Source organism: Lissotriton vulgaris, chromosome 8, assembly GCF_964263255.1.
Source record: "Lissotriton vulgaris chromosome 8, aLisVul1.2, whole genome shotgun sequence".
Classification (NCBI taxonomy): domain Eukaryota; kingdom Metazoa; phylum Chordata; class Amphibia; order Caudata; family Salamandridae; genus Lissotriton; species Lissotriton vulgaris.
The window spans coordinates 1552207336-1552230887 of NC_141696.1; the positions used below are offsets into that span (position 1 = coordinate 1552207336).

Genomic DNA, 23552 nt, shown 5'->3' on the forward strand with positions numbered 1-23552 from the left:
ACCTGCTAACATCCGCATATGAGAAATGGATAAAACTAAAAAAGAGAATTATTTCTGCCAGAGGGGTAACATATAGATGTTCCTCTACCTACATCATCAATCAGTCAGTCAATCAGGATTTATAAAGCGCGGTATCCAGGCACTTGCAGGTCCTGGAGGATTATTCAGACATCTAGGCCATTCAGAACTCTGGAAGTGAGTGATGGTCTGGAATTGCGTAGGAGGCTATTCCAGGTCTTTGTTGCGATGTGGAAGAAGTAGCGTTCTCCACTTCTGCTTCGGTTGATGTGAGGAGTTTGGGTAAGTGAAAGGGAGGCCGAGTGTAGGCCCCTCGAAAGTCGGTGGAAGTTCAGGCGGTGGTTAATGTAGGCGGATCCTTGGTTGTGTAGACCCTTGTGTGCGTGGGCCGACAGGTTGATTTGGCATCTCTCCTGTATGGGGGGCCATTGAAGTTGCCTTGGGTGGGATGTGATGTGGGTTCGTCGGGGAAGCTAGAAGATGAGTCTGGCTACTGCGTTCTGTATGGTCTGAAGTCTCTGTAGGAGAGCAATAATTCAATCAAACAATCAGGCTTTATAAAGTGTGGCAAATCACCCATGAGGATCTTAGCTGGAGTTGCTAACTGCTTCATGGCGATCTATTTATTATGTCACAATGAGGGCACAACAAGGGAAAGGCAAGGAGAAGGTACAAAACAAGGGAAAAAGCAAGGAGAACACAGTGAAAATGAGGGAAAAGCAAAGAGAAAGCACTCAAAAGACTGAGGGAATAGCAAAGCACCCTGCCACTCCATTAAGTATGTCCTAGGAGGAGGGAGGGGTGCTGGTGGGCGGGACTAGGTGGGAAAAAGCTGATAGGAAGGGCAATGAGGGAAAAACAAGGACAAAGCTGTGAAAAAGATTGAAAAGCAAGGAGCAGGTACTCAGAGGATGGGGAAAACAAGGAGAAAACAGTGAAAATGAAGAAAAATCAAGGAGGAGGCTCTCAAACAACAGGGAAAAGGTAAGGTGGATGCAGTGAAAACAAGACAAAAGAAGGAGAAGGCACTAAAAAAATGGAAAAAAAGAGAAGAAAAGCAGTGAATATGAGGAAAAAGCAAAGAAAAGGCTCTCAAAAAACATGAAAAAGAGGGAGAAAGCAGTGAAAAATGAGGGAAAAGCAATAAGAAGGCACTCTCAACTATGTGGGAAAAGCAGGAGAGCGCAATGAAAAATGAGGGAAAAGCAAGGAGAAGAAAACTCAAAAAACAGGGAAAGCGGCCAGAAGAAAGCAGGGAAAACGAGGTAAAAGGCAGAGAAGGCACTCATAAAACAGGGGAAAAAGTAAAAAGAAAGCATAGAATACACTGGAGAAGCCAGTGAAAAAATAGAGAAATGAAAGGAGATAGCACTAACAAAACAGAGGAAAAGCAAGGAGAATGCAGTGAAAATTAGGAAAAAAGCAAGCAGGAACTAAAAAAAAAACAGAGAAAAAAGAAGGGAGAAGACAGGAGCAAGAATGATGCAGCAACATGGGGAGAGCTGAGCCAGGAGGTGTGTAGTGATTCCTACAAAGACGGTATTGTCGTAGTCCAGTCGGCTGGTGATGACGACCTGTGTCACTGTGCAGTTCGTGTATAGGGGCAGCCACTTGAAGATCATACGTAGCATGCGCAGAGTGAGGAAGCAGGAGGAGGAGATGGCGTTGAGCTGTGATTTCATGGTGAGCTTGTTGTCAATGATGAATGACCACACTATGGGGACTGTCACAATGGCGGGCGGACAAAGTCTGCCCGCCACTGTAACGGCAAAAGGGACCACCCGCCATATGTGCGGCAGACCCGAGGGGAAGATTAGGATGCGCCCACCACACTGGCAGGCGCATCCTGCATTTTTTACATTGCGGCGTGCGATGCTTTTTAGAAGCACCAGCCGCAATGTAAAAAAGGCATGTTGTGCATTTGCATGCACAATGTGGCCGGTGCCTGCCATGTTGTGCATGCAAATGCAGGGGGGTACCTATGTGCACCCACCCCCACCCCCGACACCCTGGGGGCCCGCATTGGGCCCCCACATGCAGATACCACATGCCTTTCCATAGCAGCAACGCCGTGAGATATCACAACAGACCTGGCCCCAATCTGGACCATGCATACAGAATTCGCCGAAGCATCGGGACTAAGGATCAATGGGCCAAAATCCATGATCTATCCACTGAGGCCAGATCTTACCCTTCAAAGGATCAACATGGGCGGCTGGGATCTCACCTGGGGCATTCACGTCCCCAAGTACTATAGAGTCAAAATGTACCACTCCCTCACCGATTTATACGAGGGCAACCATCGTAAGGCACTGGCAGGGATAAGGGCGGCTGTAAATATCTGGAAGACCGTCCCCCTGGCTCCAATCAGAAGAGTGGCCCTGGCTAAAATGATAATGGTGCCTGACAACTGTATCATTTCACTAACATCCCTGTCATTCCCCCCGTTCCTTTTTCTAAGAACTGGACTCTCTACTCAGTTCCCCTATCTGGGGTAATGCAGTAAAAAGTAAAACAAAATAAGTAGTCAGAAGCAAAAAACAGGTGGATTAAATGGTGGAACGCATTTCCTACACCCCCACAACCCACTGAGAAATATTTGAGTGAGATGTGTTTCTGGTAACAATCAGTCGCAGGAGACATTACATGGACAGTTAGTGAACATCAACCCCTCTTTCAATAATTAATAACACCTCTTATGAGGTGTGGGTGTACTCAGATGGCAGACCAGTCGTGCCAGATTGTTTGCTCTCCCAAAGGGCGAGGGTATATCATGAGACAACACACATTGGAAGGGATGTAATGATCAGGCTTTTCAGACAAACATGGCATAATCCAAAGTTTAGGGTAGTTGCAGAGAGCCTTTGCCAACAATGTTTAATCTGTCAGCAGCAAAATCCAGGCAGGAAGACAGTGGACAGTTGGGGGAAAAATTGGAAAGGCCGAAGGACCCTTCACTAGGTTGCAGCTACATTTTATTGAATTGCCTCCATGCAATGGATTGAAATATATTCTTGTGATTGTGTGCTTGTTCTCGAGATGGGTGGAAGCGTATCCCACTAGAAGAAATGACAATCTCACAGTGGCTAAACTACTGTTGAGAGAGGGGATTACGCGTTTCGGTTTCCCAATCACCTTGGAATCAGATAGAGGACCACATTTTAATAATGAAATAATTCGACTCATCTTTGCTGCATTCAATATTGAACAAAGGTTACACTGTGCCTACCGACTAGAGGCTTCTGGAATGGTTGAACAGCTTAATGATACAATAAAGTCAAGATTAGGTATGGTGTGCGCATCCACAATACTAAAGTGGCCAGATGCCTTACCCCTTGTACTGATGGGTCTTAGGAGCATACCTGACAGAAACACAGGACTAAGCCCCCATGAAATCCTGATGGGAAGAGCAATGAGACAAGCATATGTTCCAGGAAATATATAGATGATTATAACTGATGATCTAGTGTTGGACTATTGCAAGGGATTAGCTGATCTGGTACGTTCTGTGTCTCATCAGGTTGGAGAAAACAAAATTGCAGGACAGCCAACTCAAGCACACAATTTAAATTCTGGAAGACTGGGTGTTAGTGAAGAAACACACAAGGAAAACATGTCTGGCACCCAGGTGGTGTAGGAGAGTAGGGTCTGCAATCCTATGATCACCCAGATTTTTTACTTTTGTTTCACTGGTTTACGAATTTCTCTGGCTGTGGGCCTGCTAATCAGACCCACAGCCTGGCTGTTCTCTTTCTAAATTACGATATGTACCCTAGGTGCATTTACCAATTGGTACTGGGCCACCTTATCAGACCCTGTAACTCAGGGCATAGGTGTACCCAGGGCCGCCAGGGGCTGCAGCATGTATTATGCCACCCCTGGCTGGCCTCCTAAATTTGACACAACTGGCTGCATGACAGCTGGGGCGAAGTCGTGTAATCACCCTTTGCTTTAGGTATAGTAGCTCTATATCTAACCATACAATGGACACCCGAGTTCCTATCAGTCACTCCTATGGCAGGCCTTGACAATCCTGAAGGCAGAGTGCGTGGGCTCGTGTGAACTGTGCTCTGGCCCGAGCCGAGCCGGTTGCAGCTTGCGGATCAAAGACCCAATGGCTGATCCATGATAACGCGTACCACATCGGTAACGTTGGTGTCGCGTTATCAAGACATGTCGAGTAAGGTGTCATACGAATCGGGATGCTGCCCTCTCACCAATTCTGGCGACGAGGTTAGCATTCCGCCCTTCTAGAGGGACACGACATGTACGTAACTGTGAACCCCGGTTAAAGTTAACTAAAGCCTCAGCTCCACAAAATGGATGCTGCCACCACAGACACGAGTCTGACCTCCTGCTGCTGGGAGTCCTTCCAGCGAGGAGCGCTTGGACAAAGGGTTTCCTGTCGAGGGCGGTGTTCGCACCGTCCCAGACAGGGTTTGTGTATTCTGGGTAGGTAGGGCTTTTGCAAGAAGGTGACTGCGGAGTGGCACCCCGGTGCTCACTACGCATCTGCCGGTCAGAACCAGTTCCAGGGGCGCCAGCCCTGGCCTGGGGAAAGTCCGGCAGGGAAGAGGGGTGTAACTACCCCCCTTCCTGGTCCCACCCTTAGGGCAGGACCTAGTCATGTACCCACCCCTTTCTTTAGGATAAAGGCCGGAGCGGGGACCCTTCCAAATTAGATCATCTTTGAATCAAGAACTACTTTCTACGAAAGGACATTCAAGACTCTTCTCAAGATTTCTCCCTTGTGACTAAGGAGTAGTCACCCTGCATCAGCGGGCACCATCTAAGAACTCTGCGGTTTGCTGCAAGTCCTTCCTCAAGGATCCGACGGCCCAGCTCGACGAGAACCGGCTTCCCTGGCACCTCTGACCTCTACCCACGTCATCAGCTCAGCTGTGATCTGTGGGTGCGACGAGACCTCGAGGGACCGGCCATCATCAAAACCTGCACGCTTTCTTAACCAGCACGACCATCGAAGTAATTCTCTGGTGAGTGCTCTGGGGTCCGAGAAGCCCCGACCCTAAGCCGCTCCAGCACCGAAGTGCAGTCTCCCAGCATCTCCACGATCTGCGTGGGGCCCTTCTGCTCGCTGCTCAGCACGTTGTCTGGTCACTAGCCGCTGGCTTGTGCCCTTCCTTGACGACATCCGACAACCAACGCTGCTGGTCTGGTTGCTCCAGACTGGCCCTTGCTTCCATCTTTGCGAGAAGCACCCCGGACCCTCCTGGTCCCTTCCAGACGCCATCTTAGGCCCACCACGTGGCCCTGAGATTTGCCAAGGCTTGTTGCCCCAATCCTGGGCCCAGCGACGCCGACAGCATCATCCTTCGTGGGACAGCTCGCACCTCCACCTTGGTCGCCGACAACGCCTCCTGGTCCGTGAGACTGCAGAGCCTAGCGTCGCCCACTCACCTGGTCGAGGTGACGGCCAACCGGTGCCCTCCTGGTACCCTCTGACTACTGGCTAGTAGTACGAACTTGGTCCCCTCTGCTTTCAGGTGTCAACGATCTCTGATCCAGGCTTGGATCTCTACGAACTATTCATCACTGGTCGCCGGCCAGCAACTCCTTTTCTTCCGGCTCCTGGCTCGTCAGCGAAGACCCCGACGCCTGTAAGACTTGTGCAGCCGCAGCCCTCGTGGCTAGGTAACTCGGCATTTCGGTGCCTGCATAGCCTCTTTACACTAGGGTCCCGAGTCCCTCGCTTCCGACTTGCCTTATCGGGTCCGCCCGAGACCTCTAAACTTTCCGTGTCCTCGGACACTTGTTTTAATTGTGCACTTGAAGTATTTTCCTAAGAGATTTGGTTTGTGCTTAGTACCCTGTCCTCATAAAGAGTACAGGGCTGTTGTGAATCTTAATAAATATCCTGTTTATTTTCATAACACTTGTGTGGTGTCCTTTCACTTGGTGTTCAAGGGGTACATGTGTGGTAAACAGCTGGCTTAACGCGCCCTCTCGAGTCTTTAGCCTTAGACTGCTCGTATCCACGCTACTAGGATAGCTGGTCTATAGGTTGACTTACAACCAATCACCATAAGGGTCGTTTGGAACGATACATAGCGGTCGCTAGAATAGCGAACGCTGCATATCGGGCCAACTTCTCACAGGTGGGATAAACCATGTCAAGTCATACTAGTCACTACCACAGCAGTGAAGTGAGCTGGTTTGCCTAATTTGATTCATCACAGTCATACCAGAAGAGTCCTAGGTCCACATGAGCAACCAGAACAGCATCCAACTGAACAAGTTGGGATACCAGAAGCAGAGGGTTGTGAAGTAGAAGCATCTAGAGTAACATATTCTGAAGAATACAGAGACGAAGAAAAAACAAGCACAAGTCAGGAAGGGTGGATACCGGTAATGGAAATACCTGGGCAAGAAAGGTGGATACCAGAGACTGAAATACCTGAAATTGTTGCCAAAGAGTTACAGAAAAGCTTTGAGAAAACAGAAAAATAGTGAGGAAAAGACAGGGAAAGAAAAACGCACTCAGGCAGAAATAGAAGAAGGTACCCTGAGCCGGGACAGCTAGAAGAAGAAGAACACGTTCAGGCAGAAGAACAACACATTATAATAAGACCTGAACAGGACCAGGTAGGGGTAGGGGTAGAAGAACAAGCTCAGGCAGAAGAAGAAATAACCATAATAAGACCTGAACAGTTACAGGGAGAAGCAGAACAAGAGACAAAGGGTACACAGCAATGTCAATTAGAAAATGAAGGAGGGTCAATTGATCCGGAACCAACTCAGTCAGTAAAAAAGGGAAGAGCAGAAGATCTGGATCAGACTTTGCCTAAAAAAAGGGAAAACAAGAGAGCTTTGGAGAAGGACGGGGAAGGTGAAGGTTGTGGTGATACCTTTATTAATGGTAACAAATAACATGAATTATACAGTTACTAACGAGAAAGTAGATACTGTTACAAAAAGAACAAAATACAGGGCTAGAACAAGTGGATGAGGCCGTGTATCATCATGGTAAATCTGATAAGGATTCATCTCTGAATGTGTTTACAAAACTGTTGTTTCAATACATAGACACAATGGATGTTAGTGATTGCTATGTCTGTATGAAGTTGCCCTCATCTGTTTCAGAAGGGGTAACTTACCACCATATACCTGTAACATATGGTGTTTCATGTAGTGTTTTGGCAAGCTTATTCTATGTAACAGGAAAGTTGCAGTATTATTATTCAAACTTAGATGTAGTGTTTTCAGAAATGCCTGTTAGAAGAAATATGAATCCAATACTTAGTAGTAAGGATGCACAGTTCATGTTTGAGTTCTTTTTGACAACAAGTTCAATAGACATAGCACACGCTCACAAGAATAACTTAACATGTGTGTTGCGTGAAGAAGAGAAATAATTTTTTAATTAGTCAAAGGAGGCAGGATTTTAAAAGAAAGGCTGCTGAACAGAAAACTCATGTACCCCCATGGGTTGGGAAAGAAGAGACTATACAAAAGGCGAGGCTTATGCTGCAATGTCCCAAGACTTAGCCAAGAAGGGAAATTTCTGTATCTACAGGTATAATAGTATTTCATTGGTTCCAGTGAGTGTGAACACAAATTTCTACAGGGGGAAGGGAACTAAAATGGGGAACTGGTCCTGTGTTTTTGGGAGTATATTATGTGTGTGGTAAAAATGCCTATTATAGGTTACTTGCACGCTGGTATGGTAGCTGCTACTTCGGAATAGTTTTTACGAAGATCTACCATGTGGACAGATCCAATGGAATCAATGAAATAAGTAGAGGACTAACACGACGAAAGAGAGCAAGGTTTACTGAAATAGTAGGTGACATATTTGGTGCATTGATACCCTCAATTGGAGTCGTTCTGAATTCACAAAAGATTGGAAAATTATCAACAGTAGTTGATCGTCTATCGACTTTAATGCTGGAGGTTTCTTGATGATTAATACAGAAATGATTGCGATGGTTTTGCAAAATCGTCTTGCTCTTGATATTTTATTGGCAAAAGAGGGCGGAGTTTGCTGAACATTTTATCTGGACAAACGTAAAACAATTGAAGGGTATATTAAAAATATTACAAAACTTCATGAAGACCTGACCCAACTAGAGGTTGGCGGTGTATGGGAAAGATTAGCAAAAAGTATTTCTGCTATAGGGAATTGGTTTTCTGTCTTTGGGAGGAGTATAATAGGTCAAATAATGCTACCAGTAGCTACAGTAATAATAGCAGTACTAATAATAATAATCACATTCAAATGTTGCAGGAGTAAGGGGAAAAGACGAATAAATACAGGAATAATTGGGAAAGTAAAGAAAAGAAAGAGAGAAATAGAAGAAATAGAATTAGAGGAGGTGAAAGGAAAACTGTATAAACAGATGAAAGAGTTGGAAAGAAAAGAAATAAATGATAAAATTATGAGGGAGGAAGAAGAAACTGAGATCAATTGAAGTTGGGAAGTGGGAAAGAATGGGTATTTTATGATAGCTCTAAAATGGGGATTGATGGAGCAAGGTCTCGCGAAAAATAGAGACTTGGTCAGAAGCAATCCGCTCGCTTAATTCACTAACAAGTTATTAATAAAGTTTTGTGAAAATTAATACGCATTACAACAACATGTGGGGTAGTGACGCTTATGTATGCATGCCTACCATGAATAACTCTGAAATCAGACTATTACCGCTTTAAATCTGGGTATCTGTTTCGGGCATGCGTCAACTACATCTGTGTAGTATCAATCAATCAATCAATCAATCAATCAATCAACCATTTGTAGAGTGCGCTACATACCTGTGAGGGTCTCAAGGCGCTGGGGAGGGGAGGGGGGGTGTCTACTGATCGAACAGCCAGGTCTTGAGAAGTCTCCTGAAGGTCAGCAGGTCTTGGGTCTGTCGTAGGCTCAGTGGGATGGAGTTCCAGGTCTTGGCGGCGAGGTGGGAGAAGGATCCCCCGCCAGTGGTTGTTCTTCGGATGTGCGAGGTCAGCAGAGCCGAGCTGGCGGTTAGGGATGTAGAAGGAAAGTAGTCTGTTGAGGTAGGCTGGGCCGGTCTCATGGAGTGCCTTGTATGCGTGGATGAGGAGCTTGAAGGATATCCTCTTGTTGACGGGCAGCCAGTGCAGGTTTCTCAGGTGGGGGGTGATGTGGCTGTGGCGTGAAACATTGAGGATCAGTCGTGCCGAGGCATTTTGGATGCGTTACAGTTGTTTGATGAGCCTGGTCGGGGCTCCTGCGTAGAGGGTGTTTCCGTAGTCGAGTCTGCTGCTGACGAGGGCCTGGGTTACTGTTCTTCTTGTATCTGTCGGGATCCACCTGTAGATCTTGCGGAGAATGTGGAGGGTGTTGAAGCAGGAGGAGGAGACGGCGTTGACTTGCTTGGTCATGGAGAGCGTTGAGTCGAGGATGATTCCCAGGTTGCGTGCGTGGGGGTAGTCACGCGGCGTTTTTAAAAAATTGACACGGACAAAGATACTGGACCGGGTGCTGGATGGCGTCACCTCGCTCTGCCTCATAATTTGTGACATCCAGTGACACCTATCATAGTGTCTACCCGAATTCAATGCATTTCTCATTGAGACTTGACTACTATACGTTGTTGAGAAAGATTTACTGGAACTCATATTGCAGCATCTGGACCGTTTCCGGATTTCATGCATATTTGCATCTTATACTTGAATAGAAAGCGGGCGGACTGCACCACCTGTAAACAGTTTTAAACCGTTATCAACGATTCTGAGTCCATTTGTGAGACATCATACTGCAGTGCCATTTGCGTTCAAAGATATATTTTTTGCCCTGAGGAAGCCCAATTCTGGTCGAAACACGTTGGCTGTCATTTCTGTCAAGATATTATTTGAAGACTGCAATAAAAATATATTTGAAAAACAACTTGAAGGACCACTACCCCCTTTTTTGTGAACACATGCAAACTTTTCTTGAACAAAAACTTGATTTGCGCACTGTATTCTAAATTGTTGCCTCTCTGTTCTCTAGTTTTGTCTGTATAATTAGGGTTCTATAGCAGTGGACCTAAGAGGTGGGCAACTATGGTAAATAAGGTTTTGCCTTGACTGTTTGTGTATATACTAGGGTGGTGCAACTGTCGATTCCTACTGCTATTTGCTGTTTGTTTGCGTGCGTGGTCGTGGGTGTCGGGGCTGCCCTCAGTGCCGTCGGCCACCAAGAGTCGTCCCAGGCTGATGGGTTGGAGAAGAGGATGAGAACCTCCGTTTGGTCTGATTTAGGCTTCAGTCGGCTGATCTTCATCCAGTCGGCGACTGCCTTCATTCCTTCATGGAGGTTGGCTTTTGCGGCGATGGGGTCCTTGGTGAGGGAGAGGATCAGTTGAGTGTTGTCAGCGTAGGAGATTATGTTGAGGTTGTGCTGTCGGGCGACTTGTGCGAGCGGGCCATGTAAATGTTGAACAGTGTTGGGCTGAGGGAAGATCACTGAGGTACACCGCAGATGATCTCGGAGGCTTTGGAACGGAAAAGGGGGAGGCGGACGCTCTGGGTTCTGCCGGAGAGGAAGGAGGTGGTCCATTCCAGGGATCCCTACGGCGTGGAGGCATGCGCGTTGTGTGCGGTGGTAGACGGTGTTGAAGGCGGCAGAGAGGTCCAGGAGGATGAGGGCTGCAGTCTCACTGCTGTCCAGCATGCTCCCGATGTCGTCAGCGGCGGCGATGAGGGCTGTTTCATTGCTGTGGTTGCTGCAGAACCCTGACTGGGAAGGGTCCAGGATTCTATTCTGTTTTCTTCTAGGTATCGGGTTAGTTGTCTGTTGACAATCTTCTCGATGACCTGGGAACGGGAGCAGAGAGATGGGAAGTTCTTGAGGTCTTTAGGGTCTGCCTTGGGTTTTTGAGCAGGGAGTTGATCTCGGCGTGTTTCCAGCTCTCTGGGAAGGTTGCGGTCTCGAGGGAGAGGTTGATGACGTTGCGCATTTGGCGGGCAATGGAGTGGCTGGTTTTGTTGAAGATGTGGTGCGGGAATGGGTCTGATGGGGAGCTGGAGTGGACTGTGCTCATGGTTTTGATGGTGTCATCCATGCTCACGCTGGCCTAGGCTAGCAGGGGGTCGTGGTCGATGGTGTACGGAGGGTCTGTTGTGTTGCTGTCTGTTGTGGCTGTCTGGGTGATGAAGCTGTTGTGGATGTCTGCTATCTTGTGGTTGAAAAATGTGGCGATGGAATCGCACAGGGCTTGCGATGGCGGGATGTCGTTGGTGTTGGGGCTGGGGTTGGAGAGTTCTTTCACGATGTTGAAGAGCTCCTTGCTGTTGTTTGCATTATTGTCGAGGCGGTCTTTGAAGGAGGTCCTCTTGGTAGTCCTGATGAGGTGATGGTGGTTGTGGGTGGCGTCCTTGTGGGCTGCGTGGCTGTCCGGAGTCTGTTCCCTGTGCCATTTTTTCTCTAATTTTCGGCAGGCCCGCTTGGAGGCTAGGAGTTCTGGGGTGAACCAGCTGGCCCTCTTGCTGGTGTCTCTGTGGGGGGGTTTCTTCAGCTGGGCCAGGATGTTGGCGCATCCAGCGTGTGAGGCTGTGGGCAGCATCGTTGGTGTTGGAGGGTTCGTTGGGTGGGCTGAGAGCGAGTTTGTGTGTAGTTGGTCTTCGGTGATTCGTGGGAAAGGAACTGTCCAGCACTGGAATATGAATTGTCGCATTTAATAAAGTTTACTTGTTACCAATAAAGATACAAGTGATGTATGGGAATGAGATTTATGATTAAAAAGTAAGGGGACGAGTTATTTAACAATGAATGAATTGAATATCTGTCATATAAGCATGGTATGATGAAGACCACTCCTTGCCTTGTCCAATCAATCTCAGAATTTTCCCGATATTGAAACATTAGTGGGTGGAACCTGGTGAAATGAAAGGTATAATTGAAGTAGTTTAGTTAGTTAGTTAGAGGAACAAGAGCGGAACCTTTGCATGGAAGGGAAGAGCGTGTTGGAGTGAATCGCTGCTGGAGCAGATGCCTAAGCGGGTGGAGGGAGCTGAATGCAGAACCTGAAGAAGATCATCCTATCCTGATCCAATTGGGTTGGTTCTGAAGATTCTGGAAGCACCTCGAGGAGGGAGAGAGTGCCAGAGAAGGGTGCAGTGAAACCGTCGGTATTTTAGAGAGGTCCAGCTGTCCTGTCCTGAAGTCTTTGTCTCCTGAACCTATCCCAATGGACCCCCTCAAGCCCTTTGGCCAGAGGGTTAGTCTTCCAGACCATCCTGGTTAATTATATTTTTCCGTTAATTGCTAAATGTTCTTTTGTCTCTTTCTTCTATCCTCTCTAATTAAGGCATTGTTATTATTGCAAGGGTTCGAGAATGATGCATTGTATCACCTAATTGAATTTTTCTCTCATAAGGATTTCGTGTCTACACTGTATTGAGATTGTTCACATGCATGTTTTACTTAAGATAACATTTTAAAACTATTCAGAGTCTGTGGTTATTTGATTATAAGGTTATTTCAAAGTTAGTAAGTATTTAAGTTAATATCACCATCAACTAGCTCGACTAATGGTCCATCGACCAGACGAAAGAGATTTTTGATCTGTGAGGGGTCAGCTTAAGAAATTAACAGAGAAAATTGAATAAAACCAATCCTAAATGGTTAGTGAAAATGTATAAACTTGATCCCCAGTGTTTTAGATATTGTGTGAATTTATGGGCCCAGGTGAGTATGTGGTAGTGGAGTGTCTGTTGATGCTGAACCGCTGGATCAGTACCATCCTGGCATCTGAGACACACACACCTGTTCTTTTGTTTGATAATCAGAACCTGCACAGACTTCACTCCAGCAATGAAACCAAGGTCATAACATGCATCCCTTATCCCACTCAATTGCACAGTTCGTGATAAATCCCAAGACCAGTCACCCCTATAATAATAAGCAGTAACCAGCCGTAGCAGTCAGGAGAAAGAGACTGAGAACATACGACCACCAATAAAACCACAATCAAGGGAGGAGGTAAAAACACTAAACTAATAGTGATAAATCGCTCACAACTAAACAAAGTGGATGCATAAACAGACACAGGGAGAGAGTAAGGACCGCAAGATTAAATCCTCTCCTGGAGCACCCTACACCTGGAACAACTCACAATTACAATTTAGCGATGTTCTGTAATATTGTAGGTACATTTGGGGTTTATGTCGTACATATATTTCATCAGCACCACTGCTTAGCTTACCATCGGAATTATTAACAAACTGGATAAAATAACCAGGTTTCACTAAATGGTCCTGTCTAGAAACTCGTCACGCCTGCGTTTAAGACCCAAGATGAGGCAGAAAGGCATTCAGAGGCTTGTTTCCTGAAGTGTTGTGCCTGGCTCACCATGTTAACGGAACTTGAGGGTTATGTAAATGTTTGTGTATTACTGCTTTTGCTTTATATAGTGGTTTACGACACCATCAGCGCGTCAGGGTGCTCTCTTGTATTCTGTCAACACTGACTTGTGTAGGTACCATAAATTACACATCGGCTTTGTCTTTCTATCAACTCCCAAATAATAGTGTTATCAGTAAATGGCACCAGAGACTGTTTCATATATTCACTTTTCAGGGAGAGCCAGCCTTTATGTTGCCATTCCGAAGTTTAACAAAAGAGCTCATCCGTAGGCAGGAATACTGGAATTATACTATTTTGTGGCCACAGTATTTTCTACATAATTATGGATTTGCAGAATGTGCCAAATAATTTATCATTTGCTGTATGAAGATAATATCAAAAGCAAGTTATCTGTTCGCGTTTTGTGAGGCATTCTAAAAAGACGAGCCAAGGCAAGCGAATGCCATGTGTGTTTCCACCCCAAAAAATAAACATCTGTGCGCAAATGCCGTGTGTGTTTAGAAACGAAACACAGAGTCATCTGATTGCATTTTTTCCAGAAAGACAAACAAAAGAACAATCTGAAAACATTAGCTGAAGCAATCATAGTTGTGTGTGTTTCTAAACTAAAAATGCCAACCTCTATCATTGAATGCCGTGTGTGTTTGGAAACTGAAAGTACTGTCGTCTGATTGGAATTTTTTCAGAAAGACAATAAAAAGAATATTTTGAAAACATGACCAAAGGCATCAAATGATGTGTGTGTTTCTAAACATTTCCAAGATGGCCGCCAAGTTTTCAGCTCTATGGGCTCCATTGCAAGCACCTGTCTCTTCTCTGTGTCTTCGATACAGCGAGGCAGCCAGCGTGTCCATAACTGAATGTAATTTAGTACACAACGCTTGCACAAATGCAAAAACATGGTAAAGCCATCCACTATAAAATGTTTTAATTTAGAGAAGTTCAATATTGACCCCTCAGCCCCATGAACTCGAAACAAAAACGGGAAATAAGCAGCTGCCTGACACTGAAGCTCAGGGCAACTGAAAGCATTGAGCACTCGTGCTCTTTACACACAGGACAGGGGCGGGAGATGTTGTTCTGCGAAGGACACGAAGATTAGGTGAACTGGGATAGCGTTGGAGCAGAGCAGATTCAAGAAAATAGTGCTGGCAGGCTGTAAGTAAAACATCCTGAGTAACAACACATGTAACAGGGGGAGTCCCAGGGGACGTTACAACAGGTGAAAAGGAGGTACTAAGGAGGAACTACTAAGCATATTGCCTAATCAAAAGCCACCATTTACAACGGACAGTAACAGGAGCCAATAGAAAAGATGGGTGGAAAATAGGCAGAGCTTAAAGTCCATACCTGAATACAGCATGTCTCAAAGAGCCCGAGCAAGCGCTGCATAGGCGAGATCTAAACAAATAACCCATTTCTAAACAGATTTTAAAGCACCAGGAAAGGCCTAAATGGAACAAGATGCACAACATTTGCAACAGACAAGAGTATTCAAGCAATCAATCAATCAATCAATCATAGCATTTGTAAAGCGCACTACATACCCGTGAGTGTCTCAAGGCGCTTGGGGGGGGGGGGGAGGGGGTTTGGTGCTGCTACTGTTCGAAGAGCCAGGTCTTGAGGAGTCTTCTGAAGGTTAGAAGGTCTTCGGTCTGACGTAGGCAGATGGGGAGTGTGTTCCACGTCTTGGCGGCAAGGTGGGTGAATAATCTGCCGTCGGTGGTCATTCTTCGGATGCGGGGGGACAATGGCGAGGGCGTTTTCTGCGGAGCGGAGCTGGCGGGTGGGGTGTAGAGGCTGAGTCATCTGTTGAAGTACGCTGGTCCGGTGTTGTGGTGTGCCTTGTGTGCGTGGGTGAGGAGCTTGAAGGTTATCCTCTTGTTGATGGAGAGCCAGTGCAGGTCTTTCAGGTGGGGTGTGATGTGGCTGCGGCGGGAGATGTCGAGGATCAGGCGTTCTGGATGCGTTGGAGTCGTTTCAGGAGTTTGGCCGGGGCTCCTTGCCGTAGTCCAGTCTGCTGCTGACGAGGGCCTGGGTGATCGTCCTTCTAGTTTCGGTGGGGATCCAATTGAGGATCCTGCGAAGCATGCAGAGGGTGTTGAAGCAGGAGGAGGAGACTGCGTTGACCTGCTGTCATGGAGAGTGTGGAGTAGAGGATGACCCCTAGGTTTCGTGCGTGGTTGGTAGGTGTAGGGGGTGCTCCTAGTGCCGTCGGCCACCAGGAGTCGTCCCAGGCCGAGGGGGTGGAGCCGAGGATGAGGACCTCTGTCTTGCCCAAGTTCAGCTTCATCGGCTGTTCCTCATCCAGTCGGCGATGGCCTTCATTCCTTCGTGGAGGTTGGTTTTGGCGGTGTGGGGGTCCTTGGTGAGCGAGAGGATAAGCTGGGTGTCGTCAGCGTAGGAGATGATGTTTAGGTCATGCTGACAGGCGACGTGGGCGAGTGGTGCCATGTAGACGTTGAACAACGTTGGGCTGAGAAATGAGTCCTGGGGTACGCCGCAGATGATCTCGGTGGCTTCGGAGCGGAAGGGGGGGGGAGGCGGACGCTCTGGGTTCTCCCGGAGAGGAAGGAGGTGGTCCTGATGTCCATAAGAAGAAGCAACACAAGCATTACGCTGCTTTTGTATGCAGATGCTCCAAGAACTTTCCTTATTTCAGTACATCAAAATTCTGAAATCATGATCTAGAAACCACGATCCAAAAAGGACACCTTGTTTAAATTAGAAACCTATTGATTATAACACAACAAAGACTTTTAAATACCTGGTTGTATAATATCCAGCCAGTTATCTTAAGCAATCATGTGGCTAAGACCCCAGAAGAGGAACAGCTAAAGGAAATCTACAAGCTGCAAAGAGACACAACACAGAAACAAAAAGCCCAGAAACATGTTTCAAGATTGATATTAGCCTGTCAGCATTACGTCAACTAAAGAGGAGAGTGTGGAATAAAATAATTGGCTTCCTCCAATCAACAGCAATTGCTGAGTTAGAAAAAGATCTCAGGTATGCGTCCACCGAAAAGACGCAAATGCACAGCCCTTCAATGCCATTAAAAAGCAGTTTAGTATATAGAACCACCATAATGGTACATAGTAACACTCTCCCCATAAAAAAAAACATCTGGCTAAGGGACAACTCATCATGTAATTGCCATGTACATGTATGGATACTGGTCCCAATCCAGAATTTCCTTTGTGTTACTATGTAGAATTTAGAGAACAAACGACAGGAATACACCCATATATCTAGTTGAGAACTGGGCGATGAACGTAACATGAACAATGTCTCAACAGTTAACATTCAATTTAGGCTATTATATAAGTATGCACATATAATTGCAAAAGGAAAAGACAAGAGAGACTCCAAAGTAGGAGAATGTGCCAATGGCACTATGTATTTTGAAAAAAGTGTAGGAAAACAATAGTATCAGCATTGTTTACACTGAATGTAAGCATAACCAGAAAACACTTTGTGCACATACGTGCTCGTGACACATAAGGTGAAAGGCGCAAGTGACAAATGACACAGCGATAAACGGCGCAGAGTGCACAGTGGTGAAATATTTCCAGAGAGCTTTAGGTTCACAATAAATTATTTACACAAGATTGCACAGAAATTAGCACTATGTGAACCAGAGGCAAGCGCCGAAAGCTGCACTGGGAGTCAACGACTTTTTAACCCTTAATGAGTCAGGGTCATCTTTAGGATCAGGTTACCGTAGCGTAGGTGCTGATGGGGGGTAAACCAGGAGAAATTGATCTCTGCTGATGGGTGCGGGGCCCAGTGAGCTTGGTGTACTGCCAACCGGAGTACACAGGAGTAAGAATGCCTATTTGAAGCAAACATCCGTCCCAAGGAATGGGAGGAAGGATGATGACCAACAGAAGTCCTGTGGGAGTGGAGGGCTTCAGCTGCGGTCCGGCGAGTTGTGCATCCAGGGGCTGAGGGTAATGAATTGTTCCAAGCTGGGAAAAACGCGATGAGCCGGAGGCAAGATGAGGAGTCCGGGGGGGCAGTTGTTAGTAAGGCATTCGGTCCAATAGCGAGTCCAGGTCAAATCTGGATCCTGGTGGAGCTGGTGAGGACAATCGGCGTGTGTCCGATTCACAATCCTATGCCATTACAAACCTCCACCTACCCAGTTTTCATTATTTCTTTAGCTCCTTCTCTGTAAACTAGGACCTACACTCCGCTTCTAAGGCGGAGGCATGTACAAAGTACAAAATATATTGGGCATCTGAGGCTGCTTTAGGAATTACTGCCACCTCATCACGCTCCTTGAGATGGGTTCTTCGATTTTATTACACTAACTACATCTAAAGGCAACAACAAATATTCAGGGGAGAGCTGGTCTTTGTGCAATTGTGCAAATGGCAGATCTTGAGAGAAACAATTGTCAAAATGCAGTGATGCAATAAATAGCAAACAGCACACTCAGAACGGGTGAACGGAGGGAATTACTCATTTTAAAAACATTTCCAGGAATAGATCTGGCCCATTATTTGATGTCTTTGACCCAGATATCTTTTCTAGTGTGCCTCAGACCCTGAAGCTGCCACGCAAACAAAGGAATGCAAAGAAGGGAGTCATTTCATCAATGCATTAACTGGTTTTCAGTTCCAGTTAAAGGTTTATGTTAATCCAATAATGTCTCCAAAATTGATTCATGTCCACAAATATATAAGTAGCACCTTGGAGTGAAAAGCTCAATTTCAAGCCTTCTTAAGGTCCAGAGAGGCATTTTATGTGATATATTTGATTTCGCTCAACTGCAGAATGCAGTGGTGGAACAGCAGTTTAAAAATAATTGTAATTTCATAATTTAATCTAGCTGGCAGTCCCAGTGTTTCTGCCATACTGCAATCTAGATTATGGGACGATACTGGAATCTGATAAAGTGACCACCATCTCCTGTATCTTTCATGTATTGCAGATTCTGCATGATTCCGATTGTTCAGTTTTTCTCTACACATTTGGTAAATTGTGTAGTAGAATGTCAACTAACCTTGTATGATAGGAGTTATCGATCATTTCTGGACTTCATTTAGTCTTTCATAACCACATATAACCATTATGCCTCTATTTTAATCAGAATGAGGTTTCTGTAGTATGTTGTACTTTTTACTATATGTCAAGTGATGCTTAATTGTCTAGTTTTCTTCTGCTTGCTCTGTTACTTAAATGGTTATTCAGTTATTCTGTGTGTAGTCGTGGTTTTTCTTCTTGTAGTGGGCGTCTTCTGTAACAGTTTTGAAATGTACATTGGCAGGCCATATCTAATAATGAAATCCGCACTTACTCTCATCTACCCAAGCTGTACAGTATTCTGAACATTTAGGTCACTGGTATTGCCATACCTCTGTAGACGAAGGATGGTTTCCAGTAGCCATGCATGATTCCTTTATGCCCTATCCTCTGTGTGCTCTGTATCAGGTATAAGTTTTCATAGTTAAAAAACAAAATATTTAGAGGGTTTCCTGATTTCCCTGGTGGGGACTATCTGATGTCATGAGAGAGGACTTTTTTACTTGAAAGTCTTGCCACATTCAGAACATGCATCCGGTAACAGACTAGTGTGGGTTCTCTTTTGTACTAGAAGTGATATTTCTGTAATGTACATTCAGAATATTTAAATTATTTCAGTTTACAGTGACTCAGTGGCGTAACGAAACTTGAGGGGGCCCCCCTGAAAAATACATCATGGGCCCTCCTAGCGGCACAGCCCACCACCTTCTACTTTGCCTCACTACCCATAAATCTGGTATATTTTGATTTTTACACCTCCAACATTTAATGAAATGCCTCTATATTGTCTAGTTCAATGTTTTAATAAGAAAGTGGGAAACACTCTTAATATATAAACTGCGCCATTTGTAACATTGTCAAGAGCAGATTATTTAACTGAGACAGCAATCCGAACAATGCCAAGGAGTGGTCCTATTGTCTTAGGAACTGCCTATCGCTGAAGAACAAAGAACAACTATTTTGATAGACAATAACCTGAAACTTTGAAAGACAAACCCAAACTTGCAATTTCACAGACTCGACTGACAATACATGAGTACACAAGCTATAACTCAGCATACTGCAAGCTCCAAGAGAGATAAACTAGTGAATTATCTGCATGCCACACACTTGCGATTGTCAAGGGTGTACATGAAAATAAATTGAACTGAAGAAGCAATTTTACTTTCTACCATCATGCCTGTATTAGTAATCAGGACAAAAACGAGGCTGGTAATGAAAACTGCTTGGATGCTTCAGAACATTGTTGCAGATGTTTGTATGTTTGAATTAATCATTTCTTAAGTGTAAACAATGCTAATTGCAAGATTTAGGGCACACATTTTACAGACCATATCAGCAAGTAGTTGTTAAAGCAAAAGAAAAAGTGCAAATACTTTCAAAGTGCAAAATAATACAATCAACAGTCCAACGATATACAAAACTCAAGCATGTCTTGTAAAACAATCCCTCTTTCTTCTTGCATCAAGGAATAGATGCAAGAAGGCGAGTATTCAAGGGAAAGATACAAAACAGGAAGTAGCAGAAGGGATGGGATTGGGAGGTAATCACTCAACAGTTGGATGAAGACGATACAAGCCAGGAGTTAAAGGGATAGCTGCAAGAAAGCATGAACTAAATAAACGGCAAGGAGGCAGGAGCTAAAGGGACAGAGCCAAGAAGACAGGAGATAAGAGCCGGGAGCTATCTTGAATGTATTGTATTGTCATATTTATAGAGGGCTTACTACCCCTATGTGGAGCACTAAAGCGCTTACCGCTTGCCTACATGAGTAGCAAGCTATACTATGTGTAGGGTGTGCGGTTGGAAGGGTGTTGTATTTGTTTTGATGCTATGTGGGAAGTGTTTCCATGTTGTGTTCGAGGACCACTGAGCGAGATGTGTGCAGGTTATTGTGCAATAGTGCACAGTGCTAAGCAATCTGATGGATTATAGTCTATGTGCTGTGCTGCATCACACGTCTGCAGCAGGTTCAGCTGACTGCCCCTGCGATTACTCAAAGTGAGGATGAATGAGGAGTATGTGAGCGCTGCACTGTGCAAGATGCGTGAGCTCAAGATGAGTGTGTGAGTGATGCCTTGAGGAGTTATATACATTTTTGGTGTAAATACCCATCCACATATAGGTTAGTATATAGTGATTTGCGACAAACACATGTCTGGTTGCTTGTAATCCTTGAAATGGAAATATAAAAGTGTGAGTACTCTATCATCTGGTGTACCTGTTTTCAAATGAGGAGTGCTGGCACTGTCCTATTAAAAGTAATGCACTAGTGCTGAGAAGTGCAGGTAATCTCCCTGCCAAATTTTAGAAGTGCAGGCATTCTGTACCAGACATCACCGGCCCATTTTAAGCACTGGTTGCAGAGGACAGGCCATGGCCCACCTGTAGTACACCCCCTTGACACAAAGCCTCGCAAAGTGCAAGTTGTTCTTAACACTGCCTTCTTAAGAAATTTCTGGATTACAAACTGTAGGAAATAAATGAAGATCGCTCAGACTTTCTAATAGAAAATAAGTTCCCCTCTTTAATACTTTGCAGGTAGGAGACACGTTGATGGAATTAGAAACTCTTTAATGTCTCATTAAAAGCTAAAATGATGGCGAATGGAGGACAAAAGCACACAGCGTGATTCAGGCTGACCCTCTCTATCTCGAGGGTTCCATGAGTGAGGCAGCTCTAAAAACCCACACATCACTGTCAACCCCCAGCAGCTCCACCGAAGTGATTGTCATCATTAATGCCAACTGTTGATAAAAATGCCAGGAGTGTATTTCAAATTCAAGGAAGCCAGGCAGTATTGTGTTCCATCATTACCACGTAATAGACTTCAGGATTCCAGGCCACTGTGCTAGGATGACATTATTTACATTCTGGTACCCACTGCAGGAGTTCCCAAGTTCATTCAACATATTTTTCATGAGTTTTGTGGTAAATAACATAGGAGACAGGCATTATTACCTCCCATGTGAATGAATAATGTTTTAAAAATACATGCATTTGATTAAAATGTAGGCTTTGTTATGCTACTCATCTTGTTGTACCATTCTTGATGACATAAAGAGAGAATATTTGCTATTTTGACACTAGGCAGTCTATGAAAGAGGAGGTTGTTGCAATCATGTGTGGTGCTTCCGACTACTACTAATTTCTCTTACATGTTGGTGTAGTATAGCGCTCATTAAAATAAATGCCAGACTGCCCACTATGCATCGCACAAACCCACAAACCACAAGCTCGCATTTGAAAAATGCTTTGTGGGTTCAACCAGCTCCCAATTCTGTGAATTTCAGCCAATTCAGAATTTGGCGATCTTAATTTACCCAGAGATGAATGGATGAAATAGATCTCTAGATGTATTGTTTGTTTCTGCAGCATGATACTCTTTCAGTAAGGTCATTTTTCATGTTGAGGAAATGGGACGTGAGCACACTTGTAATGCAAAGAGAAATGGAAATGTCTTTCCCATAATGGACCTAGCCGTGCCAGCACACGTGGTAACTATGACCATCATATTCACAGATGGCCCCAGGGATATCTTAAGGTTTTTGGGGTCCCTGGGCCAAGCATATTTTGGGGGCCCCTGTTAGGAACTGTTTTAAATTCATGATCCAGTTTCAGCTCTTTCATGTTATCGTTGCCCATGTCAGAGATAGTGCACAGGCACACTGGTCCAAATTCAAATTATGTTTACATGTAAACATTCAGGGATAGGGGATGTGTGTTTTTAATACAGTAACACAGGAGTATCTCACTAATATTAACTCCAAATAATCTCTGGGACACAGACATTTCTCATATGTGAGGTACTAATTTGATCTTAAAGAAACTTTTTGAATGGCTGTTGCATGTAGCATAAACACAACATTTAACTACAAATGTCTGTAATAGACACTCACCCAAATTGAAAATTAAGCAAGCGGTAGCCAAACGTCATCTCTTCAGAACATAATCACTTCAAATCTTGCCTAATTTTCACACAGTTACAGAAAAAAACAGGAATGGGGGCATGCGTAATTTACTTTGAATATCTGAATGTGAAGCACGATTAGGCATTTTTAGCAAAATGAAAAATGAACATTGTCATATCAACAGAATACCACACTGCTCCTCCAGAGGAAGCATGCGATCATAGAAAACAATTTAGACTTGTCAATTGTCTGCTTTCATAGTTTCCACCAAGGTGCAATGGAATTGCTGCCTAAAATCCTTAAGAATGGCTGCACCATCTGCATAAGTTGTCATTTACCAGGCTTTTATTTAGGTATGCGTCCCACCCCCCTTGCAGCTACTGGAGAGTTACCTGCCCTGTAATAAAAAATCATCAATAACTCCAACAATGCCCTCGCAGGGCCGCAGGGTCGCTTTCAACAATATTTCACGTAAGGACTAAAAAGCCTAATATTATGTGTTGCTCAAGCCTTGCAACGGTACCAAGCAACCTTGCCTGGAGCCCTGAGTAAAAGCAGCCCTGAATGCAGAAAAGTGAAGAAAGAACGTGGCAGAACTTAACAACATAGGGAGCGACTGGAGTACTACTACCAGTCATGCCATCGCCTCACTCTCTCTCACCCACTCGCCTGAGACCTGCCGCTTTGGTGTCATGCATGGGCCGACAGTCAGGAGACCGCAGCTGGAAATTACATTTTGCTTTGGTCCCAATGTCCGAAATGGCCCTGTCGGCCCTCGCGCGTTTACTTTACACTAACTAGTCTGCATATGACAATTCAATCACACCAGCACAGCTCTGCCCCACCCTATGCCCCCACCCTGAGGCTCAAGACAGCACTGAAGCGCGTGTGCAGAATACACTACATAATAGCGACAAGCATAACATTAAAATTAGGCCCCAGCGACACACCCTTAGGGTACTGTGCCCGGCAGGGTCCCCTGGAGCTTGGGCCCCCACCCGCACTGTGGGGGCGTTTGTTACGCCTGTGCAGTGACTCTCATATGATCACACTATGTAGTGAAAGACTTTTTACAGTTTGGGCCCGATTATGAATTGCTTCTAACTTTCTGACCCATGTTTTAACCCCTGTTTACTCATAGGTCAGAATTACGAGTTTAAAGGTATTTAACGCATCCAATATTTATCAGACGTGTTGAATAACTCAACTTTTGTTAAATTTCGGCAGGCTAAACCGGACAATATTTAACCACAGAAAACAGGCAG

The 23552-nt window shown here is 45.1% G+C and overlaps 1 protein-coding gene across 1 annotated transcript in view; it reads right to left on the reverse strand.

Moving 5' to 3' along the window:
• Nucleotides 1-23552, reverse strand: part of LOC147700366 (uncharacterized) — a 379926-nt gene that overhangs the window by 355279 nt on the left and 1095 nt on the right. The window lies entirely within an intron of this gene.